At 42.9% G+C, this 18,357-nt stretch overlaps 1 long non-coding RNA gene across 3 annotated transcripts in view; it reads left to right on the top strand.

Annotated features, from left to right (window-relative positions):
- The first annotated feature begins 36 nt into the window (after positions 1-36).
- Positions 37-18,357, top strand: part of LOC144930841 (uncharacterized) — a 63,535-nt gene continuing 45,214 nt past the window's right edge. For 2 of the 3 annotated variants that reach the window (XR_013636281.1, XR_013636279.1), the window contains exons 1-2: positions 37-195; positions 4,818-4,863. This is a non-coding gene — a long non-coding RNA (uncharacterized LOC144930841). Of the gene's footprint in view, positions 485-4,817; positions 5,170-18,357 lie in introns of those variants that run through there. The other variant, XR_013636280.1, reaches the window with a different exon arrangement.

Raw genomic sequence — 18,357 nt, 5'->3', positions numbered from 1 at the left:
TAGGGAAGCCGTGGCGGGCGCATGCGCGTCCGGATCGGCTGGGTCCCAGTCCTGAGTCCCTCCATCTCCCCCGTTTCTCAGCAAAGCAGGGTGGGGGCAGCCGCCGCCGCCGCCGCCCAGGGCCCTGTCAGGTCATGGCAGCCAAGGTCCCGCCGCCTGTGTGTGAAGGGGAGGGGGCTGCCCGCCGTGGCCAAGGTGAGGGCGGCTGTGGGGTGTGAGATCCCGGCTCCCTCGGGCGGGCGCACAGCAGCCCCGCGAGAGCCCCGGCCGCTGCCAGGCGGGCTCAGCCGTCGCCCGCGCCCGCTGCTTCAGAAAGCAGCGAGCCCTCCGGGCCTCTGGCGGGGAGCCCCGTGCCCTGGGGCAGCGGCGCAGCGCGGCACCCCGCGGTTCTGAGCGGCTGCCCGGGGCTGGCAGCATCCAGCAGCGGCAGCTCCTTGGGCAAGGAAGTGCCACCGGCGCTTAGAAACTCCTCCTGCCCTGCCAGGTGTGTGTGCCCCTTGCCGTACCAGTGACAGCTAGCGCTCGTGTAGGCTTTACAAAGGAGACCGTTATCAGCAGCCCTGTTTTAAGAGGCGGGGGGGGGGGGGGGGAAACTGAGGCACGGAGAGGCGAAATGACTTGCCCGCGGTCACCCAGCTCCAGCTGGCTGGTAGTAGAGCTAGAAATGAAACCCAGGTCAACTGAGTTCTGGTTCATTAGGTCACACTGCCTGTGTTCCTGCATGTTTTTGTAAGCATTTCAGTGCATGTCACCTCAAGGACTTTCTACAGCACGAAAGCATAGCAATCATGAGTCAATGCACTATTTCTTAAGGTCCTGGATGAATAATATTAACTTTGAACAGATAACTGGCACCTCCGTGCCAAGGATCCAGTGGCATTCTCTGCTATTATCCTCTGGTTTGTCAGCATTGCGGTTTTTGGTGATTTATCTTTTACTCCTACCTTTTTCTGCCAGTGACTTGCCATTTAATTAGAGAGAGCTTGCATTCTTGGCCCACAGCATCTGTACTGTCCACCACTGCTTTTGTTCATCCGGACTGAAGAGTTTTAGACAAAAAACTGGCTAGATAGCCAATGTGAGTAGGATGGGAAGGGGAAATAGTGGTAATTGTTCATGGGCTGGAGGCTATGTGGTTATCCAAGGGATAGAAACTGAAGTTTGGAGCAGCACTGGGGAAACAGAGAATCTATTGGAGTAGCTTGGAGCGTGAGCAAAGGGGAAGGGAGTAGCAATATTTTCAGGGGACAGGAGGGCTGACAAGGAAATAAAGCCCCATAGGAAAGAGTCCAGGAGTAGCAAAAGTAGAGAGTAGCCATAGGTGAAATAGCTCCTGCGAGGAGGACCACTGATTTGTTAACATTTCCACTACTCTGAGTACTATTTAGCCAAAGTCCCAAACCATAACAACACTGTGGAGTATGACATACAATACTTGGCATACAGCATTCTGAAGGTGCCTTACAATTAACATTCTCAACACCCCAGCGGGTCTATATTAGACAGCCAAATGAATTGCAGCATGCAGTTCACTAAGCCACTAATGCCAAAGAGTTTACTGGACATTTACTATTAATCAGAGGCAATAAAAAAGATTAAAAAGGGAACCCTTGCCAGGGAGATCCAAAAGTGATGCCATGGTGAAGTCCCACTTTTGCTCCAGGTGCAGGAAAGGGGCATATTAGGGCTTGTCTACACTACCTGCCAGATCGGCGGGCAGTGATATAGTATAGACATGATAAATCAACCGCCGAGCGCTCTTCTGTCAACTCCGGTACTCCATGAACGAGGAGCGCAAGCGGAGTTGATGGGAGAGCGTCAGCTGTCTACTTACCACAGTGAAGACACTGCAGTAAGTAGATCTAAGTACGTTGACTTCAGCTACGTTATTCATGCAGCTGAAGTTGCATACCTTAGATCGACCCTGCGTGGTAGTGTAGACAAGCCCTTAGATTCCTACCAGAGTGCTGTCTTCAATCACCATCTTTGCCTGGTTAACAAAAGTCATGTTTGAAGGTGCTAGAAGGAAGTAGCTCACTTTCCACTTCTTTCACCTCCATTTCTGGGAAGAGGGGGAATGGGTCTGCACCCCGAGCTTCCTTTTGTTTGTGTTTGGGGGTGTTCTCCATGGTGAATAGTTCCATTACCTGCCTTTGCTACTCTTCATGGTTTTCCAAAGTCGCAGCAAGGTGGAACCAGCATGCTTCTGGATTGTTTCACTGCTAGCTACCCACAGGGTTCTGAGTAGCAAGGTGATACTGGCTAGAGTCTTGTCAGTTTCTGCTGCTTGACCAAACTGTCAGCAGTGGAGATACAGAGCAGTCTGCTTGCAGACTTGGGAAGACAGCTCTGTAATGATTCACATTTGGAAAATTTTCTTCATAACCTAGGAAGAAAGTGTTCTATAATCATAGATTTTTAAAAGAAATCAAAGCTCATGTTATGGATTGTTTGATAAGTTAGACACCTGGGTAAGCTTTCCTCTTGTCATGTGCAAATAATGGATCGTTAACATTATATGTCATTTGTCAAGCAGCATTTTGCTTACTTTACTTATCTGTAAACTTCAATTAGTATTGATGGAAATATTTTTGTTGGTTTGTATGTGTATTGTGAAATCAACCTTTATTAATTTACTAATAAAAATCTAACCCTCCCAATCCTAGTGTTATATTACAATGGGGTAAGATAAATACCTGGTGGCTAATTTCGGTGGTGTTAACTGACCGAAAAGATATGACCATCTATTAGTCATAGCACAGAAAATTTTTATAATGCAGTACATGGCCTAGATAGGTGTAATGCAACAATACTGTAAGTGTTATCCTTTATGTTAGACTTTCCTCAGCTCTGGCAGTTCTGGTGGACTGTCCTTGAAGCTATAGGCTTCCTGGTGTTATTTAAAATACAACTGCAGGGGGCAAAATCCTGCTCTCCTCTTGGCCAACATGACTCTCAGGAAGAAAAAAAGCAGATTCTGAGATCCAAGTTTGTGTGTGAGCTATTGCTGAGCAGCAGAATAATTCCGTCTTGGAGTTGTTTCAAGTCAATCAGTGGAACAGTTTAGAACCAGAGCACTTATGTTATGTACTAGCAATTTCCAGCCTCAATACCTGCAGAATATTAATTAATTAAATTAGTGAGTTTGGTTCAATAAAAGATATTGCCTCACCCAACTTGTGTCTCTAATAAAACTAAGTGTCAGAGCAACAGCCAGCACTCTTCATACTAATGCACACGACAGATGTTTAGAAGATGTCTAATTAGCATTCAGTTGCAGGTACAAGTGTTGAAAGGAGTGTGCAACAAGTGTGACTGGTCAAGAATTGTGGCTTCATGGGAAAAGTAGCTAGCTGCTATTACCTTTGCAGTACAGGTCTGTAATAACCCGTGTGAAAACTTGTTAGAATTGTGTCCGGTTCTGGGTGCCACATTTCAGGAAAGATGTGGACAAATTGGAGAAAGTCCAGAGAACAGCAACAAAATGATTAAAGGTCAAGAAAACATGACCTATGAGGGAAGGTGGAAAAAAATGGGTTTGTTTAGTCTAGAAAAGAGAAGACTGAGAGTGGACATAACAGTTTTCAAGTACATAAAAGGATAACAGTTTTCAAGTACATAAAAGGAGGGAGGAAGAAAAATTGTTCTTCTTAACCTTTGAGGATAGGACAAGAAGCAATGGGCTTAAATTGCAGCAAGGGATGTTTAGGCTAGACATTAGGAAAAACTTCCTAAGTGTCAGGGTGGTTAAGCACTGGAATAAATTGCCTAGCGAGGTTGTGGAATCTTCATCTGTCAGGGTTCCCTCCCCACTCTGAACTCTAGGGTACAGATGTGGGGACCCGCATGAAAACCCCCCTAAGCTTATTTTTACCATCTTAGGTTAAAAACTTTCCCAAGGCACAAATTTTGCCTTGTCTTTGAACACTATGCTGCCACCAATTGATTTAGACAAAGAACAGGGAAAGGACCTCTTGGAGTTCCTATTTCCCCAAAATATCCCCCCAAGCCCTTACACGCCCTTTTCTGGGGAGGCGTGAGAATAAAGAAGGTGAGCACAAACCAGCCTTGGATTTTTAAGACCCAAAAACCCCAATCAGATTCTTAAAAATCAGAACTTTATTATAAGAACAAAAAAAGATAAGAGAACAACTCTGTAAGATCAGAATGGAAGATAATCTTACAGGCAGTCAGATTCAAAACATAGAGAATCCCTCTAGGCGAAACCTTAAGTTACAAAAAGACGCAAAAACAGGAATATACATATCCTCCAGCACAGCGAATTTCACAAGCCAAAACAAAGAAAACTTAACGCATTTCCTAGCTAGATTACTTACTAACTTTACAGAAGTTGGAGGGCTTGCATCCTTGATCTGTTCCCGGCAAAGGTATCACACAGACAGACAAAATCCTTCCCCCCCCCTTCCAGATTTGAAAGTATCTTGTCCCCTCATTGGTCATTTTGGGTCAGGTGCCAGCCAGGTTACCTGAGCTTCTTAACCCTTTACAGGTAAAAGGACTTTGCCTCTGGCCAGGAGGGATTTTATAGCATTGTATACAGAAAGGAGGTTACCCTTCCCTTTATATTTATGACACCATCATTGGAGATTTTTAAGAGCAGGTTAGATAAACACCTATCAGGGATGGTCTAGATAATACTTAGTCCTGCCATGTGTGCAGGGGACTGGACTACATGACCTCTCGAGGTCCCTTCCAGTCCTATGATTCTATGAAAACTACCATGTCAGAATATTTATTAGTGTGGATGGATGGGGCTTCCAACAATGTGTGTCCAAACTAACTTTCTCATTTTGCAGGGATAAGGGATTGCTGTCTACCACCTGGAACCACAATTCCAGACAGGTGAGGTTTCAGATTAAAACAAAGGATTAAATCAAGAAATTATTGCACAAATTTGTTAAAAAAAACCTGGGAAGTATTATGCTAACATGGTCTTAGAAGCTATTGAAATTGTGAGGCAAGTTGGAGTGGATAAATTATTTTCTGGTTCTTCTTAGAACAAATATATATATTTGAATGGGAAAAATTAGTGGGTGCTCCCCTCACACCCCACCCCACCTCCACCTCCTCCCTACCCGCTCCTCCGCCTACTTCCCAGTGTTTCCCGCCCAGCCATCGCCAAACAGCTGTTTGCATGCTCCGGGAGGGGGGGAGAGAGGAGTGGGAACATGGCACACTCAGGGGAGGAGGCGGGGAAGAGGCGGGGCCGGGGATTTGGGGAAAGAGTTGGAATAGGGGCAGGGAGGGGATGGAGTTGGGGCGGGGACTTTATGGAAATGGTGGGAAGAGGCAGATCAGGGGTGGGGTCTCATGGAAGGGGTGAAGTGGGGGCAAGCACCCACGGAAAGGAGGGGAAGTCAGTGCCTATGTGATTATGTAGAGAAATACTGGAGCTTCCTGTCCTGGAATTAATATTGCATTACAGTTCTCACTTTTCTTGATGCTTATTTGCATTAACTCTAGAAGACCTCTCTTCTGAATTATTTTTCCATTATTGTATTTTTTAAAACTATGCTCCCACAAAAAGCCTCGGCACAGAATCACACAACCAGATCTTAAATTTCATAGATAACGAACTAGTCCAACAGTTCACACTTATCCCACAGGGAAGGGGTTCTCAAACTGGGGGTTGGGACCCCTCAGGAGGTCGCAAGGTTATTACATGGGGGGTTGAGAGCTGCCAGCCTCCATCCCAAACCCCACTTTGCATCCAGCATTTATAATGGTATTAAATATATAAAAAAGTGTTTTTAATTTATAAGGGGGGGGTCGCACTCGGAGGCTTGCTATGTGAAAGGGGTCACCAGTATAAAGGTTTGAGAACCACTGCCATAGGGTGATTATACATCTTCATATAGGTAGATAGTGCTGAAGTAATAGAAGTGTATCTTTAGACTCAGTACACATTTTAAGTTTGATAGATGAGCCATTGTAAACTGGGAGATCTTTTTGCTGAGGGGACTGCAAGGGATCACTGGAGCTGGGTATGCCTCACTTATGGTGCAGCAAACTATTTTGTTAACTTTTTAACTTTAAAACAGCCTTTTTGGAAAATGCAGTGTTGTTGTAGCAGTGTTGGTCCCAGGATATTGGAAAGACAAAGTAATATCTTTTTACCTTTTCTGTTGGTGAGAGAGACAAACTTACACCAAACTCTTCTTCAGGAAAATAGCAGGTAGTCTGAGTAGTATCAGAAAGGCATATAGATCTGGGTATCCCCTATCATTTTCTGCAAGCTTTGATTAAAAGGGAAAAGGAATGAATGGATTTGAATACAAGAACAGAAAGTAGAGGGAGTTCTGTTTTGTAGCATTACTTCTTTAATCCCTTATGTGACAAACTCTGGTGAGATCAAAAAGGCTTGAGGCACCATGGCAACTTGTTGGGTGCACTGGTTAATAATAGAGCCAGATTTAACATTTTTCAAACAAGGATGGCTTAATTAAGGGGGGAAAAGAGGCCCAGATGGTTTCTTGACCTTACTCATAGACAAGAGTCATGCTACTATCGTAGCTATTCTGTCAGCTCTCTAGAAGTCCTCTCACACAGTATGAGTCTCATGAGATTGAGAGCCTGTGAGTTTTTATGGTGTCTACCTATCTCATCAGGCCACACAGTTAAAGCCACAGCCATCATTTATCAATGAGAAACTACATCCTGTTTTTTTCACTGGTGCCCTTCATTTCAGCCCAGCTATGCTTCCCTATCTTTTTGCTGAAAACAAACCAAATTAGCTCCCTGGGAACATGGGCCCATATCCTCAAAGGTGCCTAAATACCTTTGAGGATCTGAGCCATGGTCTTTAATGCCTGACATAATGTGGTGTTACAGGCTGCTGTAAACAGGAATTGCAAATCGCACCTCACAAAGGGAAAGGGAGGCAAGTGAGAAACAGACTTGAGGTTTGCTGGGAGCTGGGAAGATAGTATATTTACATAGGAGGTCATATAGGGTTTTCCTGTTACAGTACAAAAGTAAAAAAAAAGAGACTAGATAATATCTTAAAATAATTTCTCCACTTCAGAAGTTCCACTCACAGAGACCTTTACACCAAGGTATAGCTCAGTGCTCTACACAGCTCAGTCCTCAGGAGTAAATCTGAATGTCTTCTTGTCCCTAAAAACCCTTCCTCGTTAAAAATTAAAAAAAGAACCCAAACCCAATACAGGAGGGAGAGCTCTCTGACCTGGTATTTACTATCCCATCACAGGGGCCTTGGGTTATTATTAATAGTAGAGATTAATTTACATGTACAACAATGAATCTGGGCTGCATAGTACCTGGTAGTATGGTATAGTTAGGAGTATTGAGGGTGGCAGGCAAAGGCATTCAAAAGTTAGCTCAATTGTTATATGAAGGAGTAAGTAGATCTGTGAAAGAAGAGTTGATGTCATGGTTGGTTTATAAAATGGGGAAATGCTGAATGCCTTTTTTTTTAACTTATTTCATCTTCATGGACAGGTTGAGAGCATAGTTCCTCTTTACAGTTTAGTTTATGGCAGAGCCATAAAAACATCTACTGATTACCTAGTAAAATAGGTACATGTTTATTTTTCTCAGCACAATGTGCTTAATTAGTAGTGAACTGAACAAGACTATTAGGAAAATGTAATATATAGATTATTCAAATTTGTACATTCCTATACTACTTTCATACACTTTCTCAGGTACAGTATAGTCAGGGGAGAGTAATTTTTGTGTCTGTGGAATAAAAGTTTACAGTGGCAGGTGTTTACAGTACAGGGAACTGTACTATAAGGCCAATAGGTGAAGACCTAAGGGGAGATTTTCAAACTGCTGCCTAGGATTTTACCACTTTATTCTGAATGGGAATTGGATTGTTAAACCCCTACTTACAGTTGCTGGGAGTAGTCTGTTAGAATGTGGGACAAGCTGGTATCTTTCCTAAACATTGCATAATTTCCTCCTCTTCCCCTGGAAAAACATGAGCATAGTGAATCACCAGAAATTCATATATGCTGCTGCTATTTGAAATGTTCTAACTTTATCCCTGATTACGACAACATTCATTGTAATCTCTGCAAATAAATATAAGGGACAGTCATAAGACAAAAAAAAGGGGATGTTTTAACTGCCTTAGTTGAGTTAGTCTAACAATAATAATAATTTACAAAAACTGTTAAAATAAGTTATTTTGGTTGCAAAGTCAAAGACTTGAAAATTAGGAAATGCCAGATTTACAGTTGTCCATACAGTCTTACTTCTGTCCCCTTGTACATCCATCCTGTGCCTTGAATGAGGCAGGTTGTGATGCTGGCAAACCATGTGTCAGTTTATGCCAGGGTCCCCCGCCTCAACTGAATACTGACAAATACATAGCTGGAACCAGTCTGGTTCACTTGTGTGTTAAAATAGGTGTTAGAGTTACAGAAATGTGCTTATTGTTTAGACTTCATTGAATGCTTGTGAGTTGCTGCATGCATTAATCTCAGTTATAACATCTCCATACTGCAAGGTAATATTTGAGCATTTACATTATAAGCCTCTGTAACTGTGTAAATCACCAGACAGGAGAGAAGCTTTAATTTGTGTGAAATACTAGTCTCTGGCAGAAGATGTTGTGACCTGCCCGACAAAGAAGGCCCATCAACACCAGAGCTATTGTGGAACAACAGAGAACAAAAGACTTTGCTGATGGCTCTCCCATTCCTCCCTCACCTGCCCATGAAGAGGAGAAATGTATGTGAATTCCTCCCATCAGCTGAGGTTGCAATTTGAAGCAGAAGGGGGAAAAGAATAAAAAGGCCGAACAAGGAGGAACTGCATCTCTAGGGCTCTTGGACTCTTGAGGACAAGGTTGTCTAGGCATAAGCAAGATATACAGTATGTAGCCTGGGTTAGCCCTAAAGGACATATAGAGCTTGCTTATAGAAGCTTCTATTAATTTTATATGTTTACCTGCTTTAATTTTGTAAATAACTCTAGTTTCCTTTTAAATAAATATTTAGTTTATTATAGGATTGTCTACAAGAGTTGTCTTTGGTGTGAGATCAAACGTGCAATTGACCTGGGGTAAGTGACTGGTCCTTTGGGACTGGAAGTAACCTGAATGTTGTTGTGATCTGTGGTGCAAGAGACCATCTATCTGATACCAAAAGGTAAGTTTGCCTAGTTGACAAGATAGATCAGAATACTTCCACGGCTAGGCTGTTTTAGTGCCTGAGGAGTTTACACTTAATACTTGGTTGGTGAAATCTAAATATAGAACTCACAGCTAATCTGGGGTTTGTGCCCTGGCTCTTAACAGTCTGCCCTCAGGTTGGTACTCATGCTCTTGAGTTGTTGCAGGACAGCTTGACATAAGGGTCCTCTGAGAAAAATAGCATGTGATCATATAATTAAAAACTGTATCATAACACGTATGCCCAAGGAGGTAGAATGAAGGTTGCATGGGCAACCTATATTCTAGCATTTCTTTGAAGCGCTTGATTTTGCAACCTAAGTAACTTTTTTTTAATGTTGTTTTCTTAATCTAATTTTCTACATTTTTAAAAAAGGAAAAAGATGCAAACAAATTCTGTGAAGTACAGCTGTAACAATCTCCATATCATGCATGCTCAGCAGGGTTGAACTCTGAAACTTCAGTGCTCATTGTTACCTCTTGAACTGCAGGACTAACTACATTAGTTGGAGGTCGGAAAAGGCTGTTATCCCACTGCAGGGAATGGTCTCCTGGGGCAATGTCCTGGGAGTTTACATGGGAAGACTGGCCCAGGTCTCTCTCTCTCCCGCACTTCACAGTAAGTTGTGGGAGAGCCCTACTGGGTTCTCTCCCCTATCCCCATTGCTACAGCTACTCTAGCAACTATCAAGTGTTCCACTTCCTAGTGCAGTGTGTGCATCTGCTTGCACAGCTTTGGAGGTGGCAAGGGCCAGGCTCTTTAGAATTTTAGCCCCAGATCCACAAAGGGACTTGGGCGTTGCACCACTTCGCGTCATGGCACCTAACTTTTAGGCAACTAGAAAATCACAGGAACACCATGGTGATCCACAAAGCCATTGCCTAGACTCCCGATACAATAAATGGGGAGAAATAAGCACCTAAGAATGCAATACACAAAAGCCAGCACACTAGGTGGGAAGCCACCTAAGCTAGCCATTGGGAGGTAAATAATAGCCCACATGGATTTGTTAAAAACAAATGCCAAGCCAATCTAATTTCCTTCTTTGACTGGGTTACTGGCCTACTGAATGTGGGGGAAGCTGTAGATGTGATATATCTTCATTTTAGTAAGGCTTTTGACACAGTCCCACATGACATTCTCATAAACAAACTAGGGAAATGTACACTAGATGAAATTACTCTAAGGTGGATGTATAACTGGTTGAAAAACTATACTCATAGTAGTTATCAATGGTTTGCTATCAAACTAGGAGAATGTATCTAGTGGGGTTTTGAAGGGGTCTGTCTTGGGTCTGTAAGTAGTCAATATTTTTATTAATGATTTAGATAATGGAGTGGAGAGTGTGCTTACAAAATTTGCAGGGGGGATTGTAAGCACTTTGGAGGACAGGATTAGAATTCAAATTGGCCTTGAAAAATTGGAGAACTGGTGTTTAGTCAACAAGATGAAAGTCAATAAAGACAAGTGCAAAGTTCTGCATTTAGGAAGGAAAGGTCAAATGCACAACTACAAAATGGGGAATAACTAGCTAGGTAGTAGCACTGCCAAAAAGGTGATAGTGAATCACAAGTTGACTATAAGCCAGCAATGTCATGCAATTGCTCAAAAGGCTAACGTAATTCTGGGGTGTATTAAGAGGAGTGTTATATGTAAGACATGGGAGGTAATTGTCACACTCTGTTCATTGATGAAGCCTCATCCGGAGTACTGTATCCAGTTCTGAGTGCCACACTTTAGGAAAGATTTGGACAAAGTCAAGAGGAGAGCTACAAAAATGACCTCTGAGGAAAGGTTAAAAAAACTGGCATGTTAGTCTTGAAAAAAAAAAGACTGTGGGGGAACTGATAAGTCTTGAAACGTAAGGGCTTTTATAAAGAGGACGGTGATCAATTGTTCTCCATGTCCCCTGAAGGTAGGACAAGAAGTAATGGGCTTAATCTGCAGCAAAGGAGATTTTGGGTAGATATGGAGAAAACTTTTTAACTAGAAGGGTATTTAAGCTCAGGAATAGGCTGCTAAGGGAGGTTGTGGAATCTCCATCATTGTAAGTTTTCAATAATAGGTTAAACAAACACCTGTTAGGGACGGTCTAAGTTTACTTGGCCCTGCCTCAGCACAGGGGTCTGGACTAGGTGACCTCTTGAGGTCCCTTCTAGCCCTACATTTCTGTGATTTTCCCATATGGGCAGAGGGGGAAATTGAACCTGGTTGTCCCATATCACAAATGGGTGATCTAACCAGTGGGCTGAAAGTTACAAGGTACACATCACCAGCATCACAACCTTCTCTGACTTTAGCCAGCTATTTAATGGGAGCTGATCCAAGAGGCAGCCTCAGCATGCCTTCTGGATCAGGGCCAGCATGTGAGATATGTGCAAACACCTATTTCCCCCCAGTTTGTGGAGTGCTCTGGGGCTTATGTGGCAGGTATGACTGAATGTGTGTAGAGTTAGGGAGCAGTGTGTATGCCCAGAGGCAGAAACATAGGCACCTAGGGAACTTTTACCCTGAAAACATAGGCGCTGGATGAGTTTAGGTACCTTCAGTATTTGGCAGGAATTCTGTGGATCACAGTGGAGCCTGAGATTTACCTTTGTGGATTGGATGTAAGTGACTTGTTGAAAGTTTTGGCAGAAGCTGGTGTCAGAATCAGGGCTCTGCTCAGCCACTAGACTACACTGTTCTCTTTCATAATCATTCATGGACAGATTATGATACTTCTGATGAGGTTAATCTGCAAATACTCCCATTGAAGTTCATGGGTCTAGTGGTGCTACTAAACATGTGTAAGGGGATCAAAATTTGCCCCTCAGTGTTAATACAAAGTTATATTTTTTTTGAAAGAACATCCCCTAGAAGTATTAAAATTCCCAATAATCATCCATTTTGATGCTGTTTGTCAAATATCTGAGGCTTAAACTGATCTTTTTAGAAACAGCTCCAAAAGGATGCATTAATATTACCCAGTATTTCTTTGTTTGGAAATTAAAGGTGTTTCTCTGTTTGGAAATTAAAGATATTTTATCGACTGGGAACATTACACAAAGATACAGCTGATTTTCATGATATTGTGGGTCTCTTTTTCATAGTGAATCCCACTAGCAATCTTGTGTGTACCTCTTTTTCTTTCTTTATCCTGCCTCAGTATGGGGGGATGGTCTAGAATAGATGACCTCTTGAGTCCCTTCCATTCCTACATTTATGGGATTCCTATGTTCACTGCTCGGTTTTTGTGTTTGATGGGAATTTGTTCCCACTTATCTGCATCCAACATCTCTTTGAGATACCCTAAGCACTTTTTACAGGACTAGTTAACATATGTAAATTACTAGGCATCTTTGAACAGGCTAATTTGCTGGATTCAAGTGCATGGGTGATGTGAGAGGGATGGAGGCTGAACTAAATTATTTTTCTGTGTCATTTAAAACTCTTTAAGTCCAGTAATTTGCTCTGTGCAGGAATATTTAGTTCTGTGCTTCTCGGTAATGACCATTAGTGTATAACCCAGAGTTGGGGCCAAGTTGCACAATTACGCTCCATATCTGGCCCTGAAAAATTCTGATTCAGGGCTTTGATTTGACCTGTTCTACAGATAGTAGTTAGTGGCAAGGTCTGGGTTTGGATTTTGCACTTTTCTCTAGAAGCTGGGAAGTTTTCAGATGTGGTTCTTTCCAGTCACTAGTTTGTTTTTAAATAGGCTTTTTTTTTTTTTAGGATTGTATTCATGAATCCAAATAGTTGAGTACTTCATTGCACATAAGTGTGCTGCAATGTGTGTAAGACATTGTGCTTTCATATTAATTGAATGGCAAAAACCCTGGTTCTTGATTAAGTATTTATAGAAAGTGGGCCTGAGAAAGGCAGTTGTTGGCAAACCATTGGCTGAGCTGCAGTATCCACCTAAGAATAAAGATGATTCAAAGAAACAGGATTTGCTGGCTGCTGGAATTAGGCAAGTGTGAGATGCAGAGGTTTTTATTTATAATCTGTATAGTTTTAAAGCATTTCACTGGTTACGGTCCAATAATACCAAGCAAATAGCTGAATTTAAATGGTGATTTGCAGTCTAGTCATTTTATATGTATATGAAGTGTAAAAGACAAGAAGTGTGAGAGCTTGGAGACTATACCTACTAGGTGAGAAAGATCATGTTTGATTTACTATTTTTTAAATTGCCTTATCGTGCTAAGGGAGAGTCTAATTAAAATCAGTGGAGAAGCCTTCAAAGGAGACAAGATAAATATTGGGAAATGTTATTTTTATCCTTCACTTTGTATTCTCACCCTGGGATGTCATGGGCATAAACATTAAATATTAATGGCCAGATTGTGCCTTATGAAGCAGCCACTTACTCTGCTCCATCAGCATTAAGGGGACATAATGAAGGCTTTCAGTGGCCCAGCAAAATATCTCGATTGTAGGGGCAGTCATAGAGCTGGTGTGTAATCGCTCTGTGCTGACCTCCTGTCCTGGTTCCTGACATAGAGGATTGGTTGAGGGTGGCAGGCAGGGGATGTGGCTAGAGCTAGTCTATCCTGGTGTAAGATCCCATGGCAGGCAGGTACAAAAGGCTGTAGTGTAGAGCAGTTCTAAATTGTACTGTGGTCTGGGACCAGAATTGGTGGCAAAGATGACGTAGGCTTAGAGGCACCTGAGTCCAGTGCCAAATCGGATGTTCAAGCCCAAAATCTTTAGTAATATGTTTTTACATCCTTTAAAGCAGAGCTGGTTGAAAATTTTCAGTCACAAACATTTTTGATGGAAATTGTCTATTTTGTCAAAATGGGAATTTCCACAGTAAATTTTTGACTAAATTTTCAGAGTTTTCATTAGAAAAAACTTTTTTTTATTAAACTGAAAAATTCTGCTTGGTCAGTTGAAAATTTTCCAGTTTTTATTTGCCAGAAGCCAAAACATTTAAATTTTTTATGAAAATGCACAAAAATCATAGAAATTTTTAAAATAAAATAATTTTTTTTGTTCCATCAACATTTTTCATAGAAAAAAATGAATCTTAAAATGTCCTCTTGGGGTTTAAATACATGCTCCATTCTCTTTCTGTTCCATTCATAGACTTTCACTTGTTACACATCTTAGCACAGGGGTCGGCAACCTGCGGCATGCTGCTGCCAGCCGGGGTCCTGGCCGCCGGCCCCGCTCAGCCCGCTACCTGAATGGAATTCCAGGCTGGCAGCAGGTGAATGGAATTCCAGGCTGGCAGCAGGCTGAGTGGGGCCAGCGGCCGGGTCCCCGGCTGGCGGAAGCCGGTGGACAGAACCCCAGACCGGCGACTAGCTGAGCCGTTCAGCCCGCCGCTGGTCTGGGGTTCTGTCCGCTGGCCCCGTTCAGCCCGCTGACGGTCTGGAGTTCCAGCCGCTTGCCCCTTGCCAGCCGGGGTCCCTGCCATCTGACCCGCTGAGCCTGCTGCCGGTGTGGGATACCAGCCGCTGGCCCTGCTCACCTCGCTGCTGGTCTAGGGTTCCAGCCGCCCAGCCCTCTGCCAGCCGGGGTCCAGGCCTCTGGCCCTGCTCAGCCCTCCTGCCAACTTGGGGTACCAGCAGCCAGCCCAGGGATCTGCTCCTGGCCTAGGCCCAGCATTCTGCAGTCCTTATAAAAAATTACACTACAATTAGCTTAAAAACTTGAAAACTTAAAAACTTTGTATATTACAGTAATCGTTCAAAAATGTGTAATGTTAATAAATACATAGGTTTGATGAAACAAAGTAGTTGTACTTATGTGCCTGTGCTTAATTTGTGTTTTCGATGATTTACCTTCTGAAAAAATCTCGCATGTCTCACACCCCCAGAAAGGGCATCTCGCACCCCAAGTTAAGAACCACTGCACTAAACTGATAAGATCTGCATTTTAATTTAATTTTAAATGAAGCGTCTTAAACATTTTAAAAACCTTGTGTACTTTACATACAACAATAGTGTAATGATATAATATAGACTTATAGAGAGAGGCATTCTAAAAACGTTAAAATGTATTACCAGCACCCAAAACCTTAAATTAGAATGAATAAATGAAGACTCGGCACATCACTTCTGAAAGGTTGCCGACCCCTGTCTTAGCACATCCACATCTAAAATCAAAATCCCATTTTAGAGGTGATCCTTATACAAACAATGGCCATTGTTCTGAAGTATAATCTTGTGCTTTCAGCAGTTCTGTTGCTTCCTTTCTCCTACCAACATGTCACTTTCTGGCAGGGGTGTGCCCAGGAATTTAAATTTGACTGCTTTTGGAGGGGCACATTAGAGCAGTGGCTGGGGGCTGGGTCAGCGGCCAGGGCTGGAGCAGCCGCTGGGGCTAGGGCAGTGAACAACGGTCAGCCGCCGGAGCAAAGGAGTGGCGGGGGTTGGGGCTGGAGCTAGAGGAGAAATACATATTTTTAGATGAATACTGGGGGGGAGCTGTGTCCCTGCTTGCCTCCACCCCTTGTGAACATCCCTGCTTCCTGGCGGCCTGGCCTCTCAGAAAGGCTAGTGTGCAAACTGCAGTTTATGTGTGACTATAGTATGTTAGCTATGAATGATCTTGGATTTGAACCAGATAAATAGCTAGATGAAGGTTTGATTTTAGTTTGTACAATAAACTTGTTGGAAAGAGAACCTGTTTAGATAGCAAAAATTCCTGTGTACATCTATTCAGTGAATAATTTGTAATATGTTTCCAACAGCTTTGCTGCACTTTTCATGCCATTCCTGCTTCTTGATTTGAAGGCAGCAGGCCAATAGAATAGGCACGGGAGTGAGGAACACTGAATTCTAATCCCAGTTTTTATACAGATTATCTGAGTGGCTTCCGGGTAAACCAGTTAATCTTTGTCCCATTTTCTTCAGCTGGAAAAAGGGAAAATATTTGCCAGCTTCTCACATGTATGGTGAGGATTGATGAGTTAATATTTATACATTGCTTTGAAAATATAAACTTCTATTTCAGTTCTAAATTTCACTGTTATTTGTTAATCTTTTAACAGTTCAGCTAAAAGCTTCCTACTGATACGTTAGATGAGAACCAGAAGAGAAAATATTATTTGCTTGTTTATTTATATTTCTTAAAATCCACCCATAGAGTGCTACTGACAGTAGTATTTTGATGGGATTTTTTTTCAAGGCTTCCCCGTTAATCTAGAAGTTATAAAAAGCTAATTATTTAGCAAGCATTGCTTGATACCTACAATTAATTAGCCAGAATAACACTAGTCACTAACGCCTGGTCTGCACTTAAAATGTAGGTTGACATAGCTATGGTACTCAGAAGTGTGAAAAATCCGTACCCCGAAGCGACCAGCAGCTAGTTTGACTGAAGAATGCTCCTGGCTGTAGTATTCTTGCGGTGACGGAAGAACCCCATCCATTGCTTTAGATGGCATCTGCACTATGGGATTGTGCTGGCATAGCTACAGCACCACAGCTATGCCACTATAGTCCCTTCCCTGTAGTAGACATGGCCTAAGAAGGACAGCAGTTTCTTAAAGTACTAGAAAAATATGCATTTCATGATGTGCTTGTAGCCACTTGCAAAATCTCACACTGTTGTTTAACAAGTTACATTTATGTCTCAATTAAGCCTTCAAGAACCAGAGGAGCATTAGTGGGGAAGGAGTAAGTGAACTGTCGGAGCAGCTGTGGCTGGAGGGATTTAAGCCTACATAGAGCATGAGAAGGAATAATTATAACACTAGTGGGGAGTCAGGGTGAGCTTGCTTACCAGTGATTAAGACCTTCAGAAAAGCTGTAGCCTGCCCTTCTGTGAGAATTGACCTCCTGATGTTTGCCGGTGTGGGGGCAATTGGGATAGTAAGGCAGTTGCCCTACTCCAGACATGTTCCCTCTTGCATTTGTAAAGCATTATGGCTGCCTTCTGAATGGGAGTGATGGGGTGGGGAGAATGACTTGCTATGCTTCCTTCATCCATGCCATATTTTAGGCAGCCATCACTTTGTCCTTAAGTCTACAAAGGGACAATATGTCCAGGAGAACTGGTCAAACTGAGGAAACCATCCCCTCCAATCGTTCACCAGAATAGATGTATATATGTCTTCTTTGAATGAACAATGCAGAGTACCATATGTATGGGCCTAGTCTTCTGTTGGCAGATATGTTCCTTCTGGCACAAACCAAGGCATACTAATTTAAACATACTTGTGTTAATAGATATGATTCACTGTCCCCCAAAGTGTCCATACAAATAGGCCTCCAATAATACCATTGCACACTTTTTGACTATCCATACACTATTAATAATCTGACTTTCTTCTCACTTTACAGAAGCTGCAATGATTGATTCCTACATGTACACAAAAGATTTACTGTTTGCAGTTTGCTTGCAATAAACAGTGGGAATTTATTTAATTCCATATGAATATCATATTCTAGGACAGGGGTGGCCAACCCGAGCCTGAGAAGGAGCCAGAATTTACCAATTACATTGCCAAAGAGCCACAGTAATACGTCAGCAGCCCCCACATCTGCTCTCCAGCCCCCAGTCCCTTCCGCCTGCCGGCAGCCCCAACCAATCAGCACCTACTCCTCCCTCCCCCCGCAATCAGCTGTTTCATGTGCGCAGGAGGCTATGGGGGGAAGAGGGGAGGAGCGAGGGCATGCAAGGCTCAGGGGAAGGGGCAGGGGCCTTGGGGGAAGGGGTGGAGTGGGGGCAAGTCTTGGGGCAGAGCAGGGGGTTGAGTAATGAGCACCTCCAGCACACTGGAAAGTTAGCATCTATAGCTCCAGCCCCGGAATCAGTGCCTAGGTAAGGAGCCGCATATTAACCTCTGAAGAGCCGCATGTGGCTCCGGAGCCACAGGTTGGCCTCCCCTGTTTTAGGAAGTAACTTGGAGAAATCACTGAGAATGGGTTATTGATCCATAAGGTTACAGATTTTCTGCCTGTAAAATCTAACCTTAGACATTTCCTTCTACCAAAAAAATAAAAAAGGAGTAGTAATAATAATGTGAATGTTATGCTAGAATCTTGGCAACCATTTTATAGCAATTATGGTGGGACGTCTTTAAATAAATTGGGAAAGCAGTGAAAGCAAGTAGTTTAAAGTTATTTAACTTCAAAACCAGATAAAGAATCATTTATTTGGTTAGCATCACTTGGCATTAAAAATGATGTACCAGTCTTCTGCTCCCAGGCACGCTTATTATTAATCCTGCTTGATGGTAACGAAGGCAGAA

The sequence above is a fragment of the Lepidochelys kempii genome, chromosome 9 (assembly GCF_965140285.1).
Source record: "Lepidochelys kempii isolate rLepKem1 chromosome 9, rLepKem1.hap1, whole genome shotgun sequence".
NCBI classification, from domain to species: Eukaryota; Metazoa; Chordata; order Testudines; family Cheloniidae; genus Lepidochelys; species Lepidochelys kempii.
This window is presented reverse-complemented; position numbering and strand designations above follow the sequence as displayed.